Here is a 20,643-nt window from a genome sequence, read left to right on the forward strand (position 1 = left end):
AGAGTTGCAAAGGTCAGTTCATCTCTTGATTGAGACACTCACCTCCATGTCTCTGTGGAATTTAAGAGAGGTTTTGTCCAGTGGAGTTAAAGAAAACAGAATGTCTTACATGTATTTTGCATTTGTGTTTAAATTTGAAATTATACAGACTGTTTTGAGCATAACTGTCAACTATCTAGTCAACCATCAGATTTCACACACAACTGCGAGACTAAGCATAAACTGCAAGGTTAAGGGTCAAGCGCCACACACTGAAAATTTTTGGGAGCTAGCCAGTAGCAAACAGTTGGCTAATGTATCATGATCATGGATGTAAAAAAGTGGCTTAATGTGGAAATTCAATCTACAAAATTAAAGAGACATCCACCTTGGAGTTGGAAGGAAGGCAGGTTGTAATGATAGAAGGCCAAACTAACACTAGCCCTGCAGCTGGGGCCCCGCTGCCATCATCAGTTCAAGGTGGATTGGGTGTGATTGTCACTGGACAACAACTTCAGGCTCCAGATGACCTCAGAAATGAGAGACCTAATCAAGTACTCCTACAGTTATAGCCTGGCTGTTTGTTTCAGTACAAGAATCGCTCCTTTGTGTCCTCATGACCAGAGTCGCAAATGGATGGAATACAGTGTGAAGGCAGATGCAGCATTCTGCTATCCCTGTAGAGTGTTGAACAGTACACATGCCCCAGTGGACTCAACTTTCACAGTGAGAGGCTGGCAGGATTGGAACAGATTAGAGTTTTCACAAACACTCAAATTGAAAGGAACATTTAACTTGTGTGTTGAGGTGGAATGAGCATGACAGGTATCAATAGTGGCAAGGATATCGCCACACTCCTTAATGCTGACCACCTAAGTTAAAACTGGTACTATGTGTCTGCTCTTGTTGATGTTGTGGGATTTCTCACTGAGAATCAGATGCCTTTCAGAGGGAGCCTTGATAATTATGAGGGTATGGCAGAAGGGCAGAGTGGGCTCTTTCTCTCACTTTTGAACTACACAATCAAAAAAGACCATGAGCTTGCTGAAATAATAAGCACATCCCAGGTAATGCAAGCTATACCAGTCCGGACATACAGAATCTGCACACAGTAATGTGGTTAATGATGTCATCATGGAAGGAATAGACACATTGTGGTATACTATCAGGGTGGATGGGACGAGGGATGCAAAAACATTTCAATTGTCATTTGCTTTGTGTTTGCAACAAACAAAGCAACAGAGCATCTACTCACAATAGCTACAGCCAATGTTGGAGATGCAAACACACTGAGCGACCTAATAATTGAAAACTGGACTTGACACATAAAAAATACTAAATCAGGTATATGACAGGGCGTCTTTAATTGCTGGGAGGCTTGTTGGCATTCAAAAGTTGAAATCCCTATGTGTATTGCTTAAACCACCAACTGCACTTCGTGGTTATCCATGCATTGGCAGCAGAGAAAGCAGTTACTGATTTTCTTGACGTTTGTGAATGCCTGTACAAATTCTTCAGAAAACCTACTGTTGCTGTACAGTATGTGCAATTAAATCAACTACTTGTTCAAAGGTGGACAAGACATTTAGTCACCATCTCTATGATTATCCTGTCTTTTAAGGATATCATATCCTTATTGTCAGATACTAATGTGCCTTCCTGTTTATCGTTTTACATGTGCAAAAGCTGCTAATGTTGTTAGATACCCCTAACAAACTCTTGCAGGCAGAGTACATGGACCTGTTAATGGGGTTGGAACTGGTGGTGAGTGCTGTGGAGCGTGTGAACAAACTCCGCTGTGAGGCCGAATTCAATGAACTGTGGAATCAGGCCAATGATGCTCATGCTACTACTCATGTACCATCAAAATGGAGACGCACAATGAAGGACATGGAACAGTACAGGACAAAAGGACACTTACAAGATGGAACTACAGAAGCTTTTTTACAGTGTAATTGATACTGTGCTGGGAGAGCTCAAACATTGCTTCAGTGAGCGCAACACACAACTCACTCATTCACTTGCTGCTTTGAATCCAGAAAATGACACGTTTTTGGATCCCCACTTACTCTAGCACATTGTGTCATTAACAAAATCAACCATGATTGAATGTATGGTTGTGAAGCAATTTATTTATATATATTTTATTTGCACATTTGCAGATGTGAATTTGGCTGCGGGTGAATTTAGCTATTACAGTAATCATCAAATGTTGTTTCTATACTTTCTCTCTTCCTCATCTATCTCTGTTTCAGTGTTTGCAGTTGTCTCCATTAGTCCAAATTAGAGCTGTTTTCCTGAGAAGACAGAGAAGTGTAAATCAGCCTCAGCAAGCTTGCAGACGCAGTGTGGTGCTCTCACAGATGAAGGCTGCACTTTTACAACCAGCTCTAATAAGTCTGCAGAGTCACACTATGATTTGTGTATGTGTTTGTCAGAATGTAACAGTGTAAATACAGAACTAAATAACATCTTTGACTTAATGTTTTAGATAATAATAAATCATTTATGGTGGCATCATTTAAAAGGGATTGAGAAAGAACGAAAGTACAAAACAGATATATATGGAAACAAATGAAAATAAAAAATTTTCATAATTGTATCTATGCAAAAGTATTCGGATGCTTTGCTCAGAAGCTCTGAACACCTATTCGTTCAGCTTCTTTCTATGAGTCCTAAATGAACACACTATATTCTGTTAAAGTTACAGCCCATTTCAGAGAAATTTGCGGTTTTGTCAGTGCTCTTATCACTGGTTTGAAGTAGGCGAAGTATGCTGATCACCTAGAAGCCAGCAGGTGCTCTACTAACCCCAGCCTGCTGTGACAGGAAGCTTGGATTTGGATTTACCTCCAGAGCTTTGGATTAAACTGCTGAGGAAGAGGGGCAGCAGAGTTGATGTTTGTTTAAGAAATAGAAGACTACATTTCAAACCAGTTCTACCTTCTGTGATTATGCGGACATGCCCTCCTTGTCCAGCAAGTCAGCTAACATTAAGCATGAATGTGCAGCGTCCTGTGCCTCACGGATACATTGTTTACAAAGAGTATTGGAGGGTTTTATGCTCTTTAGACATACAATCCTCAAGACAAGTGTGCTTGTATGTGATTACCAGTTGTGTCACCCCAGCCACATTACAGTGAAAACTACACTATCCAGACATAGAACCTTGCTATCTTCCCTGTGAAGTTTTCCATGTTATTATTTTGGATGTGTACATCCCTCTTGTGGCATGTGCTAAACAGCTGCAGCTGCAGAGACAATCCCCCACTAGGAAAATTTTAGTCACAAACACTTGATTTCCTGCATTCTGGTGAATTTTAGTGCATGTGAATAACAAACCAATGAGCCAACAACTGCATAGTACAATGTACTGTTATGAACCTCAAATAAAACCAAAGGTACATATCATTAAGGAGGGAAATGACATTACTACTACTACTGTGGCACCAATGCTAAACTCTCCACCTTGAAAAAGAAAAAAAGCAAGAGCACACCACATCTTTTAATGTACCAACATAATACAGTTAACCACTCTCCTCACCTATTCAAAGAACAGAGCAAGAGCACAATACCCTATTCAGTTTACTGATATACACTACCCATCAAAGGTTAAAATAGCCCTTTAACCAACATAAACATTAAATAACATAGATCTTTAAGTTAAGACAAATTACAGTAGCCTGAATAGTGCGACAGAAGACATTGTGTTGTCTCAATAATTTTAAATGATAAACTCAAATATGAACTCACAGTCTAAAATTTTCACCAAAACGAATTAATTTTCAAATAATATTGACCACATTAACTAGACTAGATATGACAATTATGCCATCATTGTTTTTGAGGAAATTAGAGAGAGAACTACCACTTTTATTATTAATAGTCCAGTTTCTTGGCTGCTTTAACATTGACAGGGGACAATGATGACGCATCAGTAACATTAACTATGTTAGCTCGGTAGAAAACGTTAGCTAGCTAGCATGTTTATTTACCTTTCTTTCTTTCCCTCTTTCCCTCTCTGCTCCACCCTGCATCTTTTTTCCACTGTCCATCTTGCTGCTAAGTCATTTAGTTACTCTAAGTGCACTTGTTGCCAAATGAAACATGTAACTGCCAACTACTACTGTCTCTCTCTGTCTCTCTGTCTCTCTGGACTCGCTCTTTACTTCTACTGTGCCTGGCTATCACAGCGCGTTCAGGGTCAAAAAAAAAAAGAAAAAAAAGAAATCTGCAGCCTGTGGCAGGCCTGCCAGGTCATTTAGCAGGCCAGGCCACCGGGAAAAGTCCTGGTGCTCCTGATTGCCAGTCCGGGCCTGGAGCACACATGTCCCATGCACTTCCCTCCGAGGGTCAGACAATAAAAGAATGTGCTTGACCACAACATACACTCTGCTTGTCTATCCGGGGCCTGCTACAAGCAAATCAGTGGTCTCATGATGCCTGTGAGAAACTTAAGGAATGTTTTGAATGCACTGACTGGACTATCTTCAATAAGGACAATATTGACAGTGCGTCAGATAAAGTAACAAGCTACGTACATATATGTGTAGACCCCGTAATACCTCGTAAATCTGTTATATGCTTTTCTAATAACAAATCATCAGTTACTATGGATGTTAAAATTGCTTTCAACTGGAAGAAATAAGCAGTTGCCAGTAGGGACAAGGATTTGATTAAAACTGCACAGAGGGACATATATATTATTATATATAATTATATTTATATATTCCCAAGAGAAAACCTGTCCGAAAGCTTAATGACTTAAGATGATAGCCCTGATGCCACATCAGGTCAGTTTTAAAAAAGTCAGGTGCCCAAATGTACATCGAAAGAAGTTTTGCTTGCTGTAATGATTCCCTCTGTTAATACCGGACGTTAAAAGATCCCCTCCTAATGTGCTTTTGTCACACGGCAGAAGTATTGGTTTTATTTGATTCCTCATATTTTATATTTTTTTGTTTGCTGTGCTTTTATTTTGCATGATTTAAGACCGTGTTTAGAATAGTGTAGAATTGCTTACTTTTATGTTTGTTTGCATGCTTTTAGTTTGAATTCTGCCATGTTGAGTTGAGTGTATTGTACTCCCTGCCACTGATTGATAAACTTTTACACCTGTTTGAGCCCTTGTACTTGATAGACTTTACAATAGTCCAATGGGAAAAGAGACTGCAGCCAAAACAGCTAATGACGCACCAGGATGAGAGACTTAACGTTTGGGGTGCAAATAAAGGCCGGGACAAACAACATGGCTGTGCACAAGAGAAGAGAGAAGAGAGAGAAAGGAATCAGGAGCAAAGAACAGAAGAGCATGAGTCTGGAGGGAGAACGGCAGAGGATGGGGAGCGGCAGTTAGCCCTGCCTGCAGTCGAGGTATGATCCAAGTGTGGGTAGCTTGGCCGTGGATAACGTGAGCCTCCCTCTCTCCCTTTGTGTACCTGGGGGCGCACTGTGGTGGAGTCATAGGGGAAGAGGGAGAGAGGGAGAAGAACTGTGGGCTGCCTCACCATGGTGACCTGAGACCACGGGCGGGGTGACACTCCTCAGCCCTCCAAAGCGCCGTTCCCCTCCAGATGGCCAGAGGACGTGCCAGAGAGCCGGAGCAGAGCCCGCGTCATACAGCGTACAATGGCATGGTACACAACGGGCAGAATTCAAATTCTGCCCAATAAGCGTGACTACAAAGAGAAGAGTACACTTGGGCTTGGTGCAGCGTTGTGTTCGTGAGGGCGAGTTATTGCTGATTGTGTCTTGTGTCTTTAGTGTGCAGCGGTGGCCAGTGGCCTGTGTTGGGTGGCAGCAGCTTCCAAAAGACAGAGTGGACTGCTGACGAGCCTCCACCACGAGGAAAGGACGGGCTCCTGCTGCTCTGGACTATTCCTCTCCCTCAAATTGGACTGTGTGTTACAACATCAAGGACTCTTACCTGGGTTGGGCTTCTTTGAGTGCATTTTCACATTTTTATAGTTTTAGTATTTCTTTAGTTTTAGCATTTTATAGTTTTAGTACTTTTAGTTCCAATATTTTATAGTTTCATCTACACTTGAGTAATTTGTAGTTTTAGTATATATTTTATTTCAGTATTTATTAGTTTTAGTGTATTTAGAGTTTTATTGTTTTTTAGCCTAATTTTTTAACTTATTGTATTATCCTGGCAATAAATAAATCCTCAATATAGTTCTGTTGTCTTCCTTGGTTGCCATGTGTTGCTCTCCGCCCGATTTTTATCTTAAAAACAAACCACCCCTTCCCTCTATAACACTTTCAATGAAAGTGACGATGGGGAACAAAATCCAGTCATCTTTTTGTGCAAAAATGTATTTAAAAGTTAATCTGAACCTAATATGAGGCTTCAGCAGTCAGAGTTTGTCAAATCAAATGGATATCTTCCAAAGTTACTTTGTTTTTAGTGGAGAATTCCCTTTGTCTTTCCTTGGACAGTGGTTCCCCATTGAGCTGTGGTAGAGGTATAGTAACAAAAAGAGGAAAATTGCCTCTAAAAAGCCTGTAACTTTGAAATATATCAATTTGATTTGACTAATTTGGATGGCTGAAGCCTCATATTAGCTTGAAACAATACTTTAAAATATATTTTTGCATAGAAGGAGGATTTATTTACCCATCACTTACATTAAAAACACATTAGGATGGGATCTCTTATGCTGTATTCAGACTAGAATCAACCCTGTGTTAAAACAATGCAAGGGGCTGCGCTGGTGGGGGCGTGCTGTTTAAGGTACTGGTAAGACAATGAAATAAAATCCAGGAAGTCCAGCTGGAGCTACAGATTAATGTATTTAAAGGCTTATCAGACATCAAAATACTGCACAGCGGTTTGTAATACTCACAGACAGGATTTCACTTACCTTGCGAGGCAGATGGATTTGCATGATCACGACATCATGAGATCACGCGAGAATCTGTCTTGTCAGGCTTCAAATTATGCGTTTGTTAGTTATACCAATCAGCATTGCAAATCCAGCTGCTTCGCAAGGTTAGATGGTGATAGACGTGATAGAAAGATGGTTCAGCCAATCACCTGCCAAGTATTTTTTTGAAAGTGTCCGCCCTTTTCCAAACAATTTCCATGGACGACTTCATAAGGGAAAGCCAGAAGGCCGAGAAACACCTGGAGATGTTCCACACTCCAAAACCTGAAGAACATCGGAGTGAGCTGGCAAGAAGCAAAGGCCCGGGCCCAGAAGAGAGTGAGATGGAGAGCTGGTGGATGCCCTGTGCCCCTCAATGGGGTAAAGAGGATTAAGTCAAGTAAGTAGGTCTTCATAAGGGTGGTTTGTTACAGTTGTAACAAACTGTTACAGTCGTAACAAACCATCTGGGACGTCAGGTTAGGATTTTACACCTCTGTGTAGTAATCATGGCAGAAACTGTTTTATCTTTTGTTGTGAGATAAATAGTTGAATACGGTGTTCATTTTGCAAAGTAATCCAACAGCAATGTGCACTTGTATGTGGGGGACTAGCCAACGTAGCCAGATGATGCTGTGTCATGGCAGAAGTTGAGCTTGGTTCAACTTTTTTTGCCAGGCAACCCTGCAGTGTTCTCAGCATTGGCATCCCAACTGTGTCAACGCACTGCCCTCATTCAAAGTAATGAATGCCATAGGGCACAGTTCTGACATATTTAAAGACGTACTGCACAGTAGAATGTGTTGTTTGAGCGGTAAACTAAATTTTATGATTGTACTTTGATGAAACACATCAATGCTGGTGTTAATATTGACATTGACACCAAATTTATAAAAATTGGCATTTCATGGGCTGAAAATGGCTCAACCTGTCTTCTGCTGTTGAAAATCAGCCCTGAGAAGGTGGGGCCAATGCTGACATAGAGTCAACCATTTGAGAGGTCTCTACGTCATAGAATTTATATAAATGGTAGAATGATAATGTCCACTCATTTTCAAATATATGCTGGTTGAGAGAGACAGTTTTAACTTGAGGAGCTAATGGCAGCTACAGCGGCGCTGGCCTGCTGGAGGGGGTCTCTCCATTAGTGATTGCCTGCGGGGGGAAGCTGCTGGCAACCACAAAAACAAAAGAAATCCTCCTTGCATCTCGACCTGCAACACTTCAACTCTCCAGCTGTCTGTTCCAGTGGTTATCAGCTGGTAAAAGCTTGTTTAAAAACACTAAATCGCGGTGTATACGGAGCTCCGCCAAAACCGTCTGTCCTGTCTGTCAGCTGAACCTGTCCGCTGCAGAGCAGCAGCCAATCTGAAACTGAAGCTGCCTGCTCCAGCTAACAGCTGACAGGACCTGTCCTCTGTGGAGCAGAGCTGCAGAGCTGCGGTTGGACAGGTTCAATAACGGCTCCGGTTACGCTGTGATTTTAGAAAAAGCTTTTACCAGCTGATAGCAGCGGGAACAGACAGCTAGAGAGTTAAAGAGCTACAGGATGAAATGTGAAATGACTTGTGGCCCGTTTAAATGTTGTTGCGCTGTTTTTCTTCCTGTCATTATTATTATATGTCGCTGAGCAATTTTTGCTCTCCTGCTTAACACAGCCGCGCTCTTTGCCTCAGACCTGGGGGTGCAGTTACACTTTAATGTTATAGAGAAATACTTGAGATTTTAAACCACATTTTCAGGGGCTTTAATGAAAAGTAGCAATACCACGATATAAACTACTCAATTACAATTACAATTAAAAGTCTTTCTTTGAAAATTGTAAGTATTATATTATGTATACATTTTAAACAAAGTAAACAAATACAAGTATTCACTCTGTGGGCAAAATGGGCCCCATCAGTGTTATATTGTTGTATATTATATAGTTGGATTATTATGACTGAACCATTATTTAATGTTGTAGCTGGTTATGGTGGATAACATTGTATTTTACATGCTCATTATAGTTTGAAAATCTTAATCAGCATAGCAATTAGTACCTACAGCTATCAATTGAACAAAGTTAAGTAAAAAGTGAAATATTCCCTCTGAACTGAGGTGGGGTATAGAAGTATTAAGTGGTATAAATGAAAATATTAATCTTAATTAAAGTACAAGTACTTCAGAATTGTACTTCAGTGCTGTACTTGAATACATGTGCTTAGTTACTTTTCACCACTCTGCAAAACAATAGTGTTGTAAAAATGCCCAAAAAAAGGGGAGAAAAAAGACTCTTGAAAGAACCAGCTACATTTGTTTAAACACACCCGGTCACCAGTGGCATGGCATGACTTTTCCACTAGGTGGGGCTAAGGCCATAGGTAGCTCTGTGTATTTTGGCTGTGAACATACGCTGTACAATGTAACGGAGAGCCAGCTGCTGGTGGCTAGCGGCTAAACTGACAAGTTTCTAAAAGTTCAGAGTATCTTTTGGTGGCCACTTAGCAAATGCTTTCACTTTACAATTATCACCACAGTACCACAATAATCTGTATACATTTTGCCTGCCTTCAGGAGGTAAATGTTATCCAATAAGGAAGCTGCAGTGGAAAATCACCCAATCTGGATACATTTCTTGGGTCTAAAATTTTCTGCCCCATATCCTGTTATTTTCGACGTGCAGTGTAAACCAATCAGGGGCCATCAGGAAAAGCCAAACACATTACACACATACTGCCATCGGGTGGAGAAAAATACACCCTTCGGTACACTGACAAAGATTGTGGGCAGCACTTTTTCATTGGTCATCGCACGTTTCTGTAATTATGCATGATTTATATGAGAGTAACAACTGAAATATATATACACACACACACACACAGCACAACAAGAACAAAAATGATTTTTCATTAAAATATGTATTTCACAATTGGAATTGCAGAAGGGGAGGCGCCTTAGTGCCCTTAATGGACCACACACCATGGTCATATCTACAAGCTCTTGAAGCTGGGGACTATGTGATGTTAAACTTTCATGATTGCTTGTATATTTTATGAAACTCCTAGGGTTATAGAACCAACAATATTATATCTCAAAATTGATGACATCACCCAAAATTACAGTGTCCCCTGTGGTGCCTTGACTTAATAGTACATAAAGCAGTAACTTCTATCACTGACCCTCTCCATTCTAAACATTCTAATTGTCTTAATCAACACAAACACACTGGCACACAGCTCAGCAAAGCTCAGGCTTTCTAACTACCACTCAGTAAAAAATAGCTCCATTGCTGCACTGACATGTTGATATAAAATTAGCAGATTTTTAGATCATAATTACACTTTGCCTCCTCAGAGGTAGAGATGGTTAGAATTGCACCTTATGGAATAATTGGGAAGGCAAATGAGACTGTAGCTGTGAACAGGGCTACCTAGAATGCTGGAAGTCTTGAGAACAGGTGATTAGGCAAGAGTAGGTGTCATTAAAACTCCATTTGCACAAAACCCAACCCCCACTGCTCTCACTCACACACACATACACACACACACACCAACACACACACAGCTAAGGTGGATCATAAGTTTCTGTGTGTATGTGTGTGACACACTGAGTGCACATGTATGTGTGCTGAGTATCTAATGACTCATTTAGGAACCCTACCACTGGGAATGTGACAGTAAGGACCTTCTTGTGGCTGGCTCACTAAGTGCCTGCTTATTAATTAAAACTCAGCTGAGGCTCAGGGGACAGCAGCAGTCCTGCATATCAGCTTGTCAAGTTTCACTATGTGTGGGGCTAAATGGACAGGGTCCTTCAGTGAGTACAGCCCAGCTAGATTTGCTGGCAGATATTTTGGCCAAAAGAAAATCTAAAGAGGCTGATGTGTGGTCAGACTGGGATTTCTTCCCTACTGTTTGAGGGATGTAGAAATCCGAATAGCCCTGAATGTGTGGGTAAATGAGCAGGGTATGTGGGGAGTCTGCAGTCTCAAGGTATTATCTGTGGTGCAGTCCTAGATTACAGATTTCAGCTACATCTACAACTGAATCAGTGAAGTGGTGCTGTTAATGCCAATTATCAGTCTACCATTAAAACCCTCTTCCCAGACCTGGTAATTTCCCTCCAAATGTATTTTTCTAATTATGAAATAAACTCAAATAAGTTTGGGTAATGAACCCAGTTTTATTTCTTTTGAGGCCATACTTTTTCCACCATGTGTGCTCCTGTTGCTGCAGCTGTACACAGTAATCTGGCTTTATTCCTGTGCCCTAAACTGGACTTCCAGAGGTGTCTGAAGGTGCGTTACGGTGTATTATTGTTCATAATACACAGACTCACAGAGAGCTTGTGGCTGCATCACCTTTGATTGAACTTCTTTATATGGCTTTGCTTAATGCTCTCATATTGCTTTTCTATTACAGCTTTTGCTGAAATGACTCAGAATTCCATTTGCTGTAATGCCCCAGCCATTTCCTTTGTTTGCATTGTGGTGGTAGTAATGGGAGATTGAGCCAGTTGCTCACAAGTCTCATTTTAAGTGAAAGGAGGAGGGTGTCACTTGAACCCATTGTGGTGAGGGCTAAGCCCAGACAGAATCTGGACTGCAATGCCACTGCCCTGCCCACAACCATTAATCCTTAAAGCTGGAACATTAACAGTGAATAAAGAGAAGATGGTGTGTGTGAGAGTGTACACGGCATGCGCCTGTGTGTCTGTGTGAGCCTTTTACATCTGCTAGCAGAAAGCCACCAAACACAGTGGATCAAAACTGCTAAACTGCCTTGCTGAAGTGACAAAACAATTTGTAAAGTCACAAGTGAAGTCAGCATTAGATTCCAAAATTTTCTTTTAACCCTACATCACTGATCATTTCTACTATAGTTTCATTTTAAAAAGAAAAAATACAGAAAGGGAGGAAGTGGATAAAGAAATGTGCCATTAAGTTTTGCCTCAGCCATTAAAGTGAAGATATACTGCCAACTGAATTCCATGAAATTAGTTAAAACTATATATTATAACTTTAATGCTAAAGCTCAAGTGTCATATGATAGCTTTCAGTTTTGTGTTAGCGGGAGCAGATCAGGGCTTGAGTGGTGTCAAAATTTTAGTTTATTACAGTCTGGGTATTATTTTCATATAGTTTTATCCAGCATTTCTATTGGTAATAGTAGTATTTTACTTACCAAGTTAGTTGCTGAGGTCTGGAAATACAGTAACATTGCTACAACAAAGTTAGATGTTTATAAAAGTCCATTTTATAAACTGATCTGACATGAGAAGAATCTCTTCATCAACTTAAAAATGGTTTATTGAGTGTTTTGTGATTTTCTTTGTGCATAAGAAATGATAATTAATTAATCAAATTATTACAATGCTCTTAATAAGGTCAACAATATGTTTGTTTAATTCTCTCTCTCTGTATTCAACTTTGTGTAGATGCCTTCACGTTAATGTCACAACATTCAATTCACACTTGTGTTGTGTTGGAAGTATTGCAGAAATTTTATGGATCTGATCAAAGATTGCCTTTGATACATTTACATAAAACTGACTTGTCGACTTATTCAGTCATGAGACAAACGTAAAATTGCAGTCACATTTCTGTAACAGTGCATTTCTGAAAGGGTCTTTAGTGAGTGAATGATACTAATACTGATAGGAATGATGGTCAAAACTATAAAAATATATACAACGTTCTAATAAAGCAGAATTATTCTTTAAATTAGAAAACTGTGTTATTAGTATTCTTTGTAATATTCTTTGAATATCAATATATGTACTTTGCATTCTACTTGTACTTTCACGCTATATTCTATTTTTTCAATCATGCTAACTTGAGGAAGAAATGTGCCCTTGTTTTCATGGGAAAAGTTTCCAGACTCTAGTTGCCCCAAGGCTTAATGATTTGGATCTTCAGTCTTTGTGATCCTGTGTTGAAGAGGGCTGAATGACTTCTGAGCATCACTGATTGTAGTGAGAACTACCAGATTGTCTGTCTCTTCTTATTCTCCTCTTCTCCTTTCCTATTCTTCTGTTTCCTTCTCTCTCCTAGTCTCTACTCCATCTCTATCTGATGTCATCACTGATTAATTGTGGTGTAATGCTCAGTGCCTCGGAGACCTCACTAAGCCACTGGAGACTGTTGAGAGAAAGCTTAGAGTTCCACTCCCAAAGAATACACACACTTGAACACAAACAGAAATCGAAACACACACAAACACACACACACACACACCTATTCCCCACCCATAACTGGAGCTGTCACCCTATACACACCAAATGAGGATAAACTCCCTTTTAACCTCAGTGAGGAATCCCATTAATTGTGTTTTCACTGACAGGCCCTTCCATCTCTGTGCCTTCTCCCCAACATCAAGAGCTCTGAGACTGGGGAAGGCAAGTGGGCCAACATCACTCCTCCTGGAACAAAGTGACTGCAGGAGCAGATGTTCCACTCTATTTTGAGTACCAGGGAGGTGGGTGTTGGTGTTGGAGGAGCAAATCTCCAGCCTCTTATTAGTGTGAATGCTGAAAGCACTGCAGCAAAGCAGCTCTCACATTATGTTATCTTCGATCTTTATTATTTATTGTGTGAGAACTGTGAAGCAGCTCACACACTATGTGATCTTTGTCCATTATTTGCTATTGTGTGAGAGCTGTAAAACAGCTCGTACACATTATGTGTGTGAGATCTGTGATGCACTTAACAAGCCATAACGCTTCGATGCAAAATTGGATTGACACCAAATTTGGGAGTGTGGTATATGCAGCCACATTGCACAGGTGTGTAACATTTGATAAAATTCTACCAACAAGGGGCATTACTGTAATATTATAACCTGATATTTCTATAATTCACACACTATGTTATCTTCGCTCTTTGTTGTGTGAGAGCTGCTGAGAAAGAGCAGAGAAGCAGCGAGACGGCGACTATAAATGACAACAAAATGCAGTAGAGACTGTCTTTATTTACGTTATTTACCAAATTTATTATTTTTTGGCGTCTCACAACTTCTGTACGATTTGTCATATTAACTTTGTTTCAATGTCAAAACATACATCTCCATAAGGAGATGATGCTATTACTTTTCTTTATTGTAACATGTTTCAGTGATTTGATAATAAATTTATAATGGAAAGTCTATGGGAGCAATGTTTCAAAGTTCATATCTCAAAAACTAAAAGTGCTAAAGTATTCATACTTCACATACAGATGTCCCATGTGGAAACACTTAACATATTCAAATATGGGACCAATAGCAACACTATGTGGTGAACCGTGAGGCCTATCCAAACAATATTTACAAAATTTATTCCTTGCATTGTGCCTAGTAGACTGATACAGGCTACATCCATTTGTGCCAAAAGAAAATTCCATAAAGAAAATTTTTTGTAAACACATCTTTTGCTTCTGTTGGCACATTTTTCATCCTATCCTAACCAAACTTGGTACATACCATATTTAGATGACCCTGAACCAAGATTATCTGTTCATTTTTTGGTATCACTTACTGTTTGTCTGTAATTGGTCACCAAACTTTTGAAGGCATGGCATGATGCACTTAACAAGCCATAATTCTTTAATGCTAATTTGGATTGACACCAAATTTGAGAATGTTGTACATACAGCCACAATGCACAAGTGTGTAACATTTGGTTCTACCATCTACAATTCTACCAACAGGACGCACTACTATAATATCATAACTTGATATTTCTATAACTCTGGTATCGTAATGAAATGAATCTTGGTACACAAGTTCTCTGTGTCAATGTGTACAACATACTGAAACATGGCAGCATGGCAACATGGTAGCCCCCACCTTGTGGTCAATATTCCATGGTAAGAAATTCAGTAAAGTTATACAGATGGGGATGCTGAACAAGTCTGTAGTATTTGATACAATTTCACCTGAAGGTGTCACTACATATTTTTAAAAAATGCTGCTGGTGCAGCAGCAGTGGCAGCAGCTGGCAGTTTGCACCTCTCACACGCAATTTCTTCGGAAATTGCAGAATTCTCTAGTTTTTTAGTTAATTTTCCAAAAGTGCTTAAGTGTTCATACTTCACATACAGGTGTCCCACATGGAAAGGCTTAACATATAGATCAGTTCACTGAGACTCAGTGAACATACTTGGAACCACTTCCAGTGCAAATTTAGTGAGACATTTGAAGCTCTATTTGAAAGCTTGGGGAAGCAGTCAACATTAAATGAGAGAGGCTTCCTTTCATTTCTGTTCCTTTATGCATGCCTACAGCTGTCAGGAGGAAACTGGAAGCAAGAAGCTGCTAACATCTCAGTTGCTGTGTGCTTCATGCTGGACATTGTTAACATCTCTGCTGCTGTGTGCTTCATGCTGGACATTGTTAACATCTCTGCTGCTGTGTGCTTCATGCTGGACTGTGAGTGGCTGCTAACATCTCAGCTGATGTGTGCTTCATGCTGGACTGTGAGTACCTGCTAATATCTCTGCTGTTGTGTGCTTCATGCTGGACTCTGTAGCTGATAATATTTGCTGCTGTTGCTACTGTCGTATTGTTTACTTATTTATCATGGCTTTTTTATGGCAGAGTACTGACATTTCTTACGGTCTCTTTAACATTAATTAAGTCCGATAATGTCCACTGTAAACTCTGCCCAGCTTTGAAACTGACAGTGTTTGTCTAACAGAGACTTTGACTGTTTAGTGGTCACCAGGATTTTAGGTACTGCCTTAAAGGCACACTTTTTCAGGTGGCTTCTGTTATAATGCCACATCACGAAGCAGCTCTTTAAGATGATATTGTTATGACACGTGCTTGTGTTCAAATTTGTCAAACAACAACAGCACTTCAGATTTTTCTCTGATCTCTGTCATGCCCTCATTCTTTTACTGCTTATGACCTCTGGTAATAGTCATGTTCATCCTGGCCCCCTTAACAATCCCGTTCTCCCAAATACTGCTCTGGCTTCAAACAACATGGGTTTTGCTGATTTTTACACCCGTAATAACATAGGTTTTCTGCGTGTAATGGCAAGAAGTTTATTGCCCAAAATGGAGTATGGGTTTGAAGTAGGGCTGTGTGATATGATGATATATATTGTGTGACAAGAGAAAAATGTCTATCGTTTCATATAATGCTCTATCATTTATATCGTTGTGACGCAAATCACGGCAATATTTTTCATCATTTGGAGTCTGTCCATCTTTTGCGCGGATTACATTAATAAATTACTCTTCTTGGCTTTTTACTCGCAAAGCTTTTATTGCACTTACAGTAACATAACGAGTTTAGTTGTTGTCAACTCTCCACCGCTGTCTGTCTCTGCTGCGCTGCACTCACGCCGAGGGCTCAGCCCTGCAGCACTGAGAAAGAGCAGGGGTGAAGGTGTGGCGATTTTTGTTAAAGATCATCTTCAGTGCTCTGTTGCCTTAACTAAATCTATTCCTAAACAATTTGAGTTATTGATTCTTAACATTAAGTTATCAAACAATTTCTAGTTGGCAGTAGCTGGATGCTATCGCCCTCCTACAGCGCCTGTTTGTACCTTAATGGCCTTAAGCAATACCTTGGGACCTTTTACGAGATTTGAGCTGGTTTTATTGGGCAATCTTAACTGGGACATGCTGAAACCTCCTGATAATGTACTGCAACAATTTGATTCCTTGAATCTTCATCAAATAATAACTCACTTTACAAGATATGATCCTAATATACCCAATAAGGTGGCTCTGATTGATGTGATCTTTAATAACTCGCCACACTTGTACCATTCTTGTGTGTTTTATAATGACATGAGTGATCACTGTTTTATTGCTTGTGTTCATAAAGGTCATTCTATCAAATTACCTAGTCAGATTAGTAAAAAGAGAGCTCTCAAAAATTCTGACACTCAAGCCTTTTCACATGATCTGGCTAAGGTGGACTGGGACAGGGTTGCCCTGATACCTACTGTGAGTGATGCATGGAATTTTTTTAAAGGCTGTTTTACTGTAGTTATTGACAAGCATGCCTCCATAAAGAAATTACAGATAAAAAATCGTAATATTTTATGACTTTCTCGTGATCTGTCAGTGCTGTTGCAGCAAAAAAACGTTGCTTGGTGCAAATCACGCCAAACTGGATCTTCAGTTGCACAGACTTGCATTTCGCCAAATTCGGAACAAGGCTACACAAGCAGTGCAACAGTTGAAATCCAACTATTTCAAGGAAATATTCATACATAGTGGCTCTAATCTGCAGCTATTTTAGAAAACAGTGAGGCAATTAGAAAATAAATCTTCAGGTTTGCCATTGTTGGTCAAAGTAGATAACGTTTTGGTGACCGATAGAAAATTGTATGGCTGATCTTTTCAATCATCATTTTATAAAGTCTGGGCATGTCTCTGTTTCCTCTAATTTGAGTTGCCTGAGTAAGAGCTGCTTGTACTGTGTATCCAACTAATACCCCTTGTGTAACCTCTTGCTGCACCTGCATCTTGTTTACAGGATTTTCTCTCCAACCCTTTGCGGAAAGAGAGGTTTTGAAAGAAATGCTCTCTTTGGACCCTAAAAAGCCTACTGGGTCAGATGAGTTGGCTCCAATCTTTGTTAAAATAGCAGCTTCAATCATTGCAGCACCATTAACAGACTTTTTTAACCTTTCTATTCGTACTGCTGAATTACCAGCTGACTGGAAGGCAGCAATTGTTCGTCCTCTTTTTAAGGGTGGTGATCAGGCTGACTTTAATTGCTATAGGCCAATATCCATTTTACCTTGTGTATCTAAGCTTTTAGAGAAACTTGTCAACAAGCAGTTAACTCACTATGGTTTTATCAAGTGTGCAGTTAGGTTTTCGCTCAGGCTATGGATGTGTTTCTGCCATTTTGAAAGTTCTATATGACATTACATCTGCACTGGACGCCAAGTAACATTGTGCTGCAATATTTATTGACCTAGCAAAAGCGTTTGACTCTGTGGATCATTCCATTTTATTAAATAAACTAGATAGTATTGGGGTCTCTGGTCACTCATTGGCTTGATTTTCTAACTACCTCTCTAATAGGGTCCAATGTGTAAATTTAGACTTCCATCTCTCTCAGCCCCTCCACATGTCTTTAGGCGTTCTCCAGGGCTGTATACTTGTTCCCACTCTCTTCTCCATATTTATTAATGATGTTCCTTGTGTTGTTAATAATTCCCATATTCATTTATATGCTGATGATTCAATCTTGTATACCACTGGTCCAACTTCCGATGCAGTGATAAAATCACTTCTGGATAGTTTTCTTGAAATACAGCAGGCTTAAAATAACCTCAGTCTATCATTAAACACTGCCAAGACTCAAGTTATGTGGTTTGGTCAGTACTGTGTCCCCTTCCACCTTGAACATTACCACTAAAGATGGAACCATCCTAGAGCAGGAGCAGTTTATAAATACCTAGGAATCCAGCTAGACAGTGCATTGTCCTTCCCTCATCATGTTGCCATGTTGCAGTCTAAGGTCAAAACAAACTTGGTTTTCTATATAGAAATTGTTCCTCGTTTACATCTGCTGCCAAACGCATAATTGTTCAAATGACCATACTTCCCTTGTTTAATTATGGGGATGCAATTTATAGATTGGCTTGAAAAACAACACTTCAAAAGCTTGACACAATTTATCATTCTGCTATTTGATTTGCTATTTGCTCCATTTAAAACACACCACTGTCTTCTGTATTCTCTGGTTAAATGGCCCTCTCTGCATACTTGTCATAACATACACTGGTTTACGCTTATTTATAAAACTCTTCTTGGATACTAACCTCCTTATTTAAGTCATTTATTGCAGCCAATATTTGTGGCCAAGTACAATGCAGTCTTCCTCTTATATTAGAGTAAATGCCTCTAAATCCAACACATCCTTTGGCCTGTTGTCATTCCAGTCTGCTGCTGCTAATGATTGGAATTTGTTACAAAAAACACTAAAACTGGATAAGTTTATCTTAGTCTCTGCTTTTAAGGGCCTACTTATGGATATTTTAATGATACTTGTACTTTTTTTTACTTCTATTTGATTAAAACTTGTATATGTTTTACTTACAGTTGTTTACTTCTGTTTGATTAGTTGTTCTTTTTTTTTGTTGTTGTTGTCCCCTGCCCTCCTTCCCCCTTCCAAGTGTCTTCTGGCACTTGCTAGGCCGTCATTGTAAATAAGAAACTGTTCTTAATGTTTTCTTAATTTTTCTCTTCCAGACCTACATGATGGTCCATCATTTAAATAGATGTTGTGCAGCATAAGGTTTCTTGAAACTTTAGGTTTTCAAAGACTACACATATTTCAGATTGAATTACGGGGAAATGTAGACAACAATGTAATCTATATTTCCATTTCATGTAATGGCGCAGCCTTAAAAACACAGTGCCATGGGAGTTAATATTTCACTCAATATCATATGATGTAACTTTCTAGTAGTGCTTGAACAAAGAGGTAAATATTATGTGTGTGATGTGTATACAATATGTGGTGATAAATCTACAAAGTCAATTTAAGGGAAAAATCTGTATTAATATACAAATTCTAGCATTAATTAAAATATAAACTATTCTGTGCAAATTAGATCACTGCTAGAATTAAGTGTTCAATGATTTATTAGTTAAAACTGCAAAATACTATCAGTTTCTTAAAGCTATTGTTTCCGATATACAATAGCCCTAATACATAAACAAACAAAAATATATATATGTTGTTTGTCATTGCCTCACAAAATTGTCCATATGTTGCACAAATAACTCAACAGACATGAGCATTTTCTGACGTGCCACTTCTATGGTTAAATTAAGCAGTATCCAGTGTCTGACACTTTGTAATGCAACCAACCATCCAACTTCTTGAGGTGTTGATGCAGTATATCAATGATACTTTTGCTTTTGCCACTGAGAGAGGATTCTTTTTTAATGTACGTTTTTTTCTTTAAATCAAGTTATTACTGCATTGTACTGTATATTTCCCGCAGTATTCTTGTATACTAAATATATCTTTTGCACATTTACAGGAAAGTGAAGCATGGCTATCCACCACTCTGACTTTCCAAGGACCACTTAAGGACATGCCCATGAGATGAAACATTAATAATCCCTGGCTAATTTGGGTTAAGGGGCATACAGAAGTAAAGGCGTAAATTATTTACAATTTTATGGAGCAAGGCTTGCAAGCTAGTTTGAGTTGCACTGCTACACTCATATATGACATTTTTTACTCAGTTCCCTTTACATTAAAATGGTCTCTTTAAGTTGACATGCAGTTTGCTTTTCCACTGCTGTTGCCGCATTGCTCCTTTGCAAAACACTGCTACAAACACTGCTGAGAAGGTGGCAGAAATGTTGCTGCTGCTCATAAAAGCATTTCATAAGCCCCACCTCTCTCCTAGCATCTACTGTACACTCTGATTCCCCTGGAAGGTAAAATTACCGCAGTCACTCTCCATTCTCCTCAGTGATGAGATTGGTGTTTGCTTTCAGGAAGTGACAAGTTCAGAGCCTAGATATCAAACAAGGGCTAATAATACTAAATAGATGCTCTGAAATCCCAAACTTTTTGAATGAATACAGATGGTGGCTCTTTATGTCCGTCAGAGGCAACTAAATTGCATTCCAGCTCCATTTTGATGCTAAAGAAGATTCACTGTCGTTGTAGCCAGTGTGTCAAGAGAGCACTGGCTACAATGACATTAATTTTGACTTTCTTTACCTTTACAGTTATGTTACTGAATTTTTCTTCTTTAATTTTTTTGACTGCATTTGCTACTGTGTTCATGAAAAGTACAGCACTGTAAGGTGAATGATATTCCAGCTGTATACATATGA

The 20,643-nt window shown here is 39.4% G+C and overlaps 1 protein-coding gene across 3 annotated transcripts in view; it reads right to left on the reverse strand.

Annotated features, from left to right (window-relative positions):
* Positions 1-20,643, reverse strand: part of rbfox3a (RNA binding fox-1 homolog 3a) — a 160,618-nt gene that overhangs the window by 89,006 nt on the left and 50,969 nt on the right. The window lies entirely within an intron of this gene.

Source organism: Thunnus albacares, chromosome 20 (genome assembly GCF_914725855.1).
Source record: "Thunnus albacares chromosome 20, fThuAlb1.1, whole genome shotgun sequence".
NCBI lineage: Eukaryota > Metazoa > Chordata > Actinopteri > Scombriformes > Scombridae > Thunnus > Thunnus albacares.